A 9819-nucleotide genomic window follows, 5' to 3' on the forward strand; every position below is an offset into this window, starting at 1 on the left:
GTCTCCATGTCAGTGTGTGTGTGGTCTCCATGTCAGTGTGTGTGTGGTCTCCATCTCAGCATGTGTGATCTCCATGTCAGCATGTGTGGTCTCCATGTCAGTGTGTGTGTGGTCTCCATGTCAGTGTGTGTGTGGTCTCCATGTCAGTGTGTGTGTGGTCTCCATGTCAGCATGTGTGATCTCCATGTCAGCGTGTGTGATCTCCATGTCAGTGTGTGTGATCTCCATGTCAGCGTGTGTGATCTCCATGTCAGTGTATGTGATCTCCATGTCAGCGTGTGTGGTCTCCATGTCAGCGTGTGTGATCTCCATGTCAGTGTATGTGATCTCCATGTCAGCGTGTGTGATCTCCATGTCAGCGTGTGTGATCTCCATGTCAGCGTGTGTGATCTCCATGTCAGTGTATGTGATCTCCATGTCAGCGTGTGTGATCTCCATGTCAGCGTGTGTGATCTCCATGTCAGTGTATGTGATCTCCATGTCAGCGTGTGTGGTCTCCATGTCAGCGTGTGTGTGATCTCCATGTCAGCGTGTGTGGTCTCCATGTCAGCGTGTGTGTGGTCTGTGTCAGTGTTTGTGATCTCCATGTCAGCGTGTGTGGTCTCCATGTCAGCGTGTGTGTGGTCTGTGTCAGTGTGTGTGATCTCCATGTCAGCGTGTATGTTATGTGTGTCAGTGATCTCCGTGTTGGGGTGTGTGTGTGTGTGTGAGCTCCCTGTCAAAGTTGTTCCTGGAGGGGCCGGCACAACCTCTGCCCCCCCACCCCTGTAGAAGAGGCAGGGTCTCCCGGGTTCTGCCAGGCAGAGGCGCGGCGTGGGGCAGGGGAGGGGCTCCGGCCTCCCCTGGGCTGGGCCGGGTTCAGCTTTCCCTCACATCCTAGTGCTCGGGCGGCAAAGGCCGGGCCCCTCGGGCTTCCGGTGTTTGGGCCGTCCCAGGCGGGCGTGTGTGCAGTGGCCGCTGAGTGCTCAGTGTCCCAGGCTGGGGTCTGAGCCAGGCCTGTCAGCCCCTCCCTGTCCCCCAGTAGCTCGGAGTCCTCCAGGGCTGGGGCGCTCCCTCCCTGCGCTGGTGAGGCTGGCTCCTGGCCGTGACACTTAGCTGTGACACTCGACGCTCCCCAGTGTCTGCCAACTCGAGGCTGCAGGTTCCGGGAGCTTGAGCGTGTTTAGCGCGGGAAGCAGCTCGGCCTCGATCAAGGAGTGAGGACTGCTACGGAGGCTGCGATGGGGCCACACCCCACCTCACAGCACTCGAGGTGCCGCCCAGAGGTGTCACTGCCTCGGCCTGGGCCTCGAGACCTCACCCAGCCCTTCCGGGCCAGGCCTGGCCGGTTCCCGGCCCCCTGCCTCACCGCCATCTCTCTGGCCCTGTGACTCTGGAAATCATTCGTTCACTCATTCATTCGACAGGTATTTGCTGCACGCCAAGCACCGGGAATGCAGAGATGGAGACAGGTCCCTCTCCTACTTGCACGCCAAGGCGTCCCTGGATTAGTCTTCTCTTGATGCCGCGGTGTCCATTGGTCTCACAGCTGTGCGTGTTTCCACACTGGGTTTACGTCCTCTTGGCCGGGAAGGGAGAAGGTGTTTTCACTGAGCACCTACCTCGAGCCGGGGCAGCAGCTCCTTCAACCTTCCCAACCATCAAGAGAGGAGGGCACAGTTTCCCATTTCACGGATGAGAATATCGAGGCTTAGAAAGTACTGTATTTGGCCCCAGGAGGTCAGAGCTGAGATTCGATGCTGCGTTTTTCTCACCGCACAACCCTTGCCACGACCCCCCGCCTCTCACCAAAAGCAAAGAAAACAAGCCCAAACCCTTGGCTTCTTATTTGATCTTGGCGTCTTCATCATAGGCATGGGCATGCTTTCGTCTCTCGCTTTGCGAGTTTGGTTTTGGAAAACTGAAAGTAGCTCAGGGTCTCGGTCGCTGCCTTGCCGGTATCTTGGCATCTGCCTGGCCCTGGTTAGGGCCCTGCACCCCCAGCCTCCGCCCTGCTCCTGGCTACTCCCCCCGTGCTGCCCACCCCCATTAGGTCCCCCTGCACGGTCCCGGCCCAGGGCCCCGAGGCCTGCTGTCCCCGCTCAGACCCCGGATCCCTGGCGGGAGTTTCCTGTCCTCATCACCATCGCTGCACTTTCCATGACACAAGAGGAAGTCAGCTGAGCCCTGGCTGGGTTTTCCACGCAGCCCGAGTGGGGGAGGGGTTGGCGAGCCCCCGGCCTGGTGTCAGAACCTCCTGGCCTCCGAGAGGGACAGGCGCCGGCCTGCGCCACACCAGGTACCCTTGGGCGGGGGTGCGTGTGTCTGTCGGCCCCCAGCGCTGTCCCAGCCCCTCCGGCCTCGTGACCCCCCAAGGGTTTGCCTTCTTGGCAGGGGCAAAGGGGCCACAGGGGTTGTGGGGAAGGGGGAGGAGCTGAGGGTGGAGGGAGGGGTGGTGCGAGGAGGGGAAGGATGCTGAGCAGAGCGACTGGAGCTTAGTAGGGCCTCAGTGTTTGTTCAGTGGATGGAGGAAGGTTCCCAAAGATGATGGGATGGCCTGGTGGTTGGATGAGAGGGCCGGGAAGAGTGTTGCAAGTGTTTGTTGAATGACTCAGTGACCTGAATCCTAGAGAACCTCTGCATGGCTGCCTGGGGGGGGTTCCCTGGGGGAGCAGCCTTTATAGCACTCCTCTCCCCACCCCTGTTCAGGAAGTGCACCCCCTCCCGCAGTCAGACCCTTGGTGGAGGGGAGGGAGGGGGAGAAAAAAGAATATAGGCTCCTGGCTCTAGCAAGGTTCTGGATAGTTCTGGATGGTTCTGGAAGGGTTCTGGACAGGCAGCTGACTGGCATGCAGGTGTGGTGGAGGGGTGCTGGCCTGGCAAGCACCTGCATTTGAGTCCTGCCTTTGCTGTGTGGCCCTGGGCGAGTCTGTCTCATGCTCTGGGCCTCAGTTGGCTCATGTGTAAAATGGGGAGATTGGCTCATGTGTAAAATGGGGAGATTGGATGTTCCTGAGCCGGTGTCCTTGTCCTGGGAACCCAGCACGAAGGTGGCCGGCAGGCAGGCCACGTCCCATTGAAGGCGGGAAATTTTCTGTTCTGGGACCCGGAGGGTTTGACGCCTCCGCAGTGTGAGGGGTGTCAAGTGCCAGGCTTCGGGGAAGGACAGAAGACAGAGGATCTGAGTTGTGGCACTGGGTGGGGGCGGGCTGCTCAGGGGCCTGTCTTGCCTGCGGGGATGGGTCAGGGCACCGCAGCCCCACTGTCCCGGCCTCCAGTCCCTGAGGTGAGACCCTGAGGTCCAGCCGGTTCCCCCGTTCCTCGTCTGTGCCCCGCGGGAGTCTGAAGCAGAGCGGCCCTGCAGACAGCACGCCGGCCTGGCTCCCGCCGCACTCCGGGAACCGCAGCTGCTGTGCCTGATGGCCATTTTCAGGGCGGGGGGTATAGGCTCTGGGGTCCGGAAGCCAGCTTCACACGCTGACTTGGGCGACCTTGGGCAAGTCACTTCCCCTTTCTTAGACGCATCATCTGCCTGCAGCCTGGGGCTTCTGGAAGTTTCCGTGATGATGACGCGAAGGGCTTGTAAGCCCTAGTGCGCCCCTGAGTGAGAGGGCTCACGCCTCCCTCCCCGGGCTGTGTGCGAGGCCCCTGATGAGCTGAGTGGCCCTTGCCATCCCTGCACCCGCACCCGGCCCCCGCGGGCCTCCCTGCGGCGGGTGTGCCCGAGTCCATCCCACGGCCTGTGGGGCCGAGGCGTCGGCCTTCACACGGTCTCTTCTGCTGCTCCTGTAGGCAAGGCGGGACTGGCTCAACCGCAGGGTGTAAATTTTGGTTGAGAAAATAAGGCCACCAAGTAGTGCAGGACAGGTGTTAACCAAACCCATTTTTCAGATGTTGTAACTGAGGATCAGGGAGGTTAGGTGAATTCGCCAAGGCACACAGCGACCGACAGTGAGGTTTGGACGGGGCCGTGGGCATCCGCTTCCCAGTGCAGCCTCTCTCAGTCGGGCGGGCGCCTCCTCCTCTGTCTTTACGGGGGTCACTGTGTCATAGCAGAGAGCGTGGGCGCCCAGGGGACAGCAGACCCCGCTCTGCGCCCTTGGTCTGATGCAGCTGCCTGGGCTCTCAGAGCCTCGGGCCCTGTCTGCACAACGGGCAGGGCGGAGCCTTCAAGATGTTAAAGGGATGTAGTGAGCCTGGCCCGGCCGGGCCCTCAGAGGGAGGCCTCAGAGCAGCGCATTCAGGGTTCAAGTCCCGACTCCGGGTGGAAGCTCTCCTGCCTCTTTCTTTCATTATCCAACCCGAGCCTTCTCCCCAGCAGCCAGCAGCAGGCACATTCTCGAACAGATGAATGAATGAATGAATGAATGAATGAATGAATGGGCAGCTTGGACAACACACATGAGACAGACGGGCCAACCCCTCAGCCCCTGCCCTGAGCTTCCAGTCTAGTGGGAGACCACCCGGCAGGCCGCTGGGACAGATCATAAGCAGGGCAGGGCCCGAGGGAGCACAGAGGAGGTGTGTCCAGCCCAGCCTCTGGGAAAGTCAGGGAAGGCTTCCTGGAGGGGGCGACATCCCGGTGGAGACCCGAAGGATGAGCAGTTTTCCAGCGCGGCAGTGGGATCCTGGGCTGAGGGACACGTGAGGGCAAAGGCTTCTGGGTCCTGTCAGCGTCATAGCTGTGCTGCTACAATTGAGGGGCTTCTAGAAGTCGGGGGATGCGGGCAGCAGTGCTGGCTCCGCCCGTCGCCGTCTCTGTGCCTGGGGATGAGGGTCTCCCGAGGCCTCAGTTTCCCTATGAAATAAAGGGCTGCACCAGCTGGGCCCGGAGATCCCTCAATCTGTGAGTCGAGGCTTAGAAGCTTATTTAAAGAGCACCATTTCCCAGAACCTGAAAAATCAATGCAGCCTTTTTCAAAGGACAACTCGACAAAAGTGACAACGCTTTTTTAAAAGCTCAGGCGCAGTGTCACCTTTAGAGAGCTCCCCTGCACTCGCCGGGTGAAGGCAGTGCACACAGGGGCTCAGGCCGCCCGGGGGTAACGGAACAATGGAGAGACAGGCCGAAAGACAAGAAAGTTCCAGCCCAGCTTCACTCTGGAACATTCTGGAATACGGCCACCAAGAAAGAGGAGACATCCCAGCGCAGATGCAGGGACATGGCCGTGGCGTTCTGCTCAGTGAAAAGACGAAATTTCAGAACAACTTGCAGAGTGCAGTTTTATTTTCATGAAATAAAAAATATGAGTGAGTTTGAATAGTTATAGTTTCTACATTCATGGAAAAAGGCTTTTCAGAATATAGATCAAAATAATAACAGAGATCAATTGTGGACGTGAGATTTGGTGGAGACGGTAGAGTAAGGTTAGGCAGGACTTTTGCTTTTATTTTATGCACTTCTGTATTCATTTTTTTCAGAGAAAGTATACTATGATTTTATGATAAATTAACAAATAACATAAAAGGGATCTGCAGGAAATCTTTTAAAGAAAAAAGTCCCATGTGTTTGTTTGTATAATTATATATAACATGTTTTAAATGTTTTTCTTGTTAATAAATTAATGCATATTTATTGAGAAAAATCAGCAAATACAGTAGAGTATTAAGAAAAAAACAAAACCACCCACAATCCTACCATCCAATATGACCACTGTTAACATATCAGGGTATACATTTTTATTCTGTTTTCTATTATAATTACAATAATTATACTGTGTTTCAAAATTAGAATCACATATTTATAATATATCTTTATATATGAAGTATATATCTTTTATATAAATATATATATTTTCTATGTATAAAATATATGTGAAAGATATATACATATACAAAGAAATATACATAATCTTTGTAACCTGCTTTTTCCTCTTAAACTATATCTTGAGTGTCTTCCCATGTCATAGACTTATACAATATGGTTTTTAAAAATGGTTCTACAATAATTATAGAAAGTTCTGATGGTTGTTTAACTAACCCCTATTATTGAACATTTGTTGTTTACTCTCTTTTTTTGCTATTAAAAATAACTTTCTGATAAATGTCTTTGCTCAATCATCTTCTTTTCATATCCTTATTTCCTTTAAGTAGAATTATGCGAATCAAAGATCTTGACCATCTTAAATGCCAAAAGCCCTTTATAAAAATTGAATTAGCTACCTTGACCTCAACTTAGTCCTAGTATATCTGGACTAACGCTGGTCGGCTGCGCTACTTAATGAGGCGCTTGCACGAATAGGATTGCAACCAGCTCGGGAGTCTGGGTCTTTCTATTCCGTGATGGGCTCTCCAGGTGCCCTGTGACAGGAAGGGGCCAGGCCCACCGCCGGGGGCAGATTTGAGGTAATAGTAAGCCAGGTTTTCCATGATTTGCAGGGCGTCCGGGGCTCTCCTTTGGTGACTTCTGTCTGTCTTTGGTCGTGTGTCCTCCCCTGGGCCCTTTGGCGGGAGGTTCTGGGGACCCGAAGCCACAGCGTGTTCCGGAAACGAGGAGCCCCACGTTCTGGGAGGTGAGGGGACGGCCGAGTACGGTCTGCCTTGGCGGGGGCAGAGGCAGGTCCACACAGGCAGTCTGGAGGGAGAGCAGCTCTGGTCTGGCGTGGGAGGGTGGGGGGCGCGTACCCCAGCAACTCCGTCCGCGCCCACGTGGAGCCCTCGAGGGGGGGATGTGCGTCCCAGCAGGACATCAGCCTGGCGTCCACGTTCTTGACCCTTCAGACCAGGGGTCCTCAAACTCTGTAAACAGGTGCCAGTTCACTGCCCCTCAGACGGTTGGGGGGCCGCTGGAGAGCGAGGCGCACGTTCCACACATGCGCACTGCGGGCCCGGGGGGCTGCTAAGCAGGACAGGCGGCGGCGGCAAAAACACCCGGCGGGCCGGACAAATGTCCTCGGTGGGCCGCACTTTGAGGACACCTGCTTCAGAGCCACGCCGGGTCGATTCCGTGGGGTGGTCCGGAGGCAGGTATTCACGGGCTTTGCGCGCGGAGATAAATTCGAGGGTGATGATGATGATGGCCATGGCGGTGGCCGTTTACTGAGGGCCCGCACAGTGCCGGGGCTCTAAGTGATTACATTGTCCTGCTTTTGTCCCAGAGTGAACACGCCACCTTCGCCGAGGTGGAGGATGACGTGGGGCGGCTCCCAGATGAGCATTTTCATCTTAATAATCATGCATTCGCTTTAATTCATAGTAAATTCATATTTAACTCATATGCTAGGAAACAGACGTGCAGCACACCGAATTCATAATTCATGAGGGTGATATAAAGTTTCATTTGTAGATTATTTAGGTAAAACTACCGAGTTCTGATTTAAAGGAAGACTATTAAGTGAAGAATAACACTTGGGTACTTGGATAAGCTAAGGATTATGAAAGGAAATTTAAATAGTTGATGTTTGGTACCACTTGAGGCAGATATTATTATTCTCACCTCTATTTTGCAGAGGAGAGAATGGAATCTCAGAGAGTTTAATTAGCCTGAGATCATGCAATATGAAAGTGGTGGAGCTGGGGCTTGAACCCGGATGCTTAATTTAAAAAAAAAAAAACAAAAACTTTTTACTTAAATATAAGATACACGTGGAAACATGATGGGGTGTACTGCAAAGGCGCCGAGCAGCACCCCGGAGCCCCTCACGTGCTTCCCTCTGGACACTCACTGCTTCCTGCGGTGTCCGCCGTCCTGACTGCCGTCACCCTGGGTTGGTTTTGCCTGTTCTTGAATTTTAGCTTAATGCTCTCACACAGTTTGCGATTTTTGGTGTGTGGATTTTTTTCCACTCAGCATTGTGCTTGGGGGATCCACCCACGTGGCTGTGTGTAGCGGGAGCGTGTCTGTTCTTTTTCGTTGCTGTGTAGGGTTCCGTCTGCGGACCACGCCGCCACTGACTTACGCATCCCACCGTGACAGGCATTTGGTCCCTGCAAAGTCTGCATGCCTTAACCTTGGAGCTCTGCTGCCACCCACAGATATTGGCGCATCACAGAGTAAACAGGACCTTCTCTTAAAGAGCTTGGAGACCAAGGAGGATGTGAAACGCGCAAAGCCACAGTTGCAGAGACAGCTGCCTTCCTCGGCGGCCCCGAGGTGGCCTGGGTGGCGCGTGGTTTGGACGGCCTCGACACTCCTCTTGCAGTAGTGCACTTTGCAAAGCACCTCCCAGAGGCACCCCTCCTCGTGTCTCTGACAGCCCTGTCAGGCAGGGGAGGGTGCCTTTTCCCCTTGCTGGAAACGAGGAAACCGAGCGAGGTTAAGGGAAGTGACTCCAACGCCACCCGGTGAAAGAGAAACGGACAGAAACAGAGTCTGAACTCGCATCTCCTGATGCGAAGTGCCTCGTTCCAGTCGCTGGTAAACCCAGGGAGTCTGCAGGCCCTGGACACCTTTTCTGTCCCCTTTGAGGGGACTTGCAGTCTGGGACTTGAGCCTTCAGAGGATTTAAAGCACAAACAAGTCTGAGTTTTTCGGTGTGAAAAACCTGCTTTCCCGGAGCCCCATTTTATTCCATTCGCAAAGCAGAGGGAGGGCCCCCGCTCCCCTCCAGGGGAAGGACTGAGGCCACCGTTGTCCGCACCGAGCGCCGACTGTCCAAGACCGCCACCCTCGCTGAGCCCCACACTTTCACATCCGGCCAGGTCTGCAACCAGCCCTGGGAGGGAGGTGGCGCGGATGGCATTTGCCCCATTTTCCAGAGAGCTGACGTGGCCCACCCATGGGGACACGGCAGTTAAGGAACCAGACGGTCAGTCCCGGGGCTCCTGATCCCCAGCCCACGAGGACACTCTCCACTCCTGTCCTCCGGTGTGTCCCCTGGTGGAGGCCTTCTGTTGGGACGCACCCCACTGTGAGGCCTGGGGGCTCAAAACACGGGGACGTGGGGGCCGGCAGTGCCGGGGCTTCCCCGGGGCGCGTGGCCTGGAGGGTTGGGCTGCCGGGACCCTCGATGGTTCAGGGGCAGCCTCCCTGGCAGGGACGGGGGTAAAATGGGTTTCTAGAGCCCCCTCTTAGCCTCTGCCAGCCAGCAGTGAGTGGATGGGGATAATAATAATGATAGTACCTGCCTCCCTGGGCCGTCCTGCGGGTTCAGTGAGGTACAGTGAGTAAAGTGAGGCCGGCGCCTGGCACAGAGCATGTGCTACTTGACCCTTGACCCCTGACCCTCGACCCTAGCTGAGGACCTACCAATACACACCTCGTCCAGAAGCAAAGTTATTTGTAACCGTGGGAAACGCGATCGGGCTGTGTGAAGGAGATGACACCAGTGTGTGAACTGCGACCACGGAGCGCTGTCGCCTTGATTCTGTGACAAGACCACCCTGCCAGGTTCCATCGGGCTAGAAAGAACAATGTGCCCGGGCACACGGGCCACACCCTGCCCGCGGGCTGCCCCGGGGGCTGCAGGGAGGCCCCTCGTCCCGGCTGTGTGTGTCTGTGGGCCGGGTCCTGCCCTCTGTGCAGGGCCAGCCGAGGGCCCTGGATGGGACAGGCCGGGAGCAGGAAGCCCGGGCTTGCTGCTGGGCGATGCACGGGGTGAGGTCTGGGTGGGGTGTGGGAAGGAGGGTGGGGGACGGAAGGAAACTGGAGCTGGTCCTGCCTCACTCTGACTCTCAGCCTGGCCCTGGGCCAAGGCCTCCTCCCCCAGGCAGCCCTCCTGGGTTCCCACTCCACTTTGAGGTATGGCCGGTGCCATCTTCCTCCATCTTTTCTCCTTTAAGCTCCCTCTGACCTTCCCTCTCTGACAAAGGGGATGGACAGAAAAGCAAAAAGGCTAAACTTCTTTAACCACGAGGGCTCGTTCGTCGCCAGCCCCTGCTCACAGCCAGTGTGGCCACAGG

Source organism: Microcebus murinus, chromosome 4 (genome assembly GCF_040939455.1).
Source record: "Microcebus murinus isolate Inina chromosome 4, M.murinus_Inina_mat1.0, whole genome shotgun sequence".
In the NCBI taxonomy this organism is placed as follows: Eukaryota; Metazoa; Chordata; class Mammalia; order Primates; family Cheirogaleidae; genus Microcebus; species Microcebus murinus.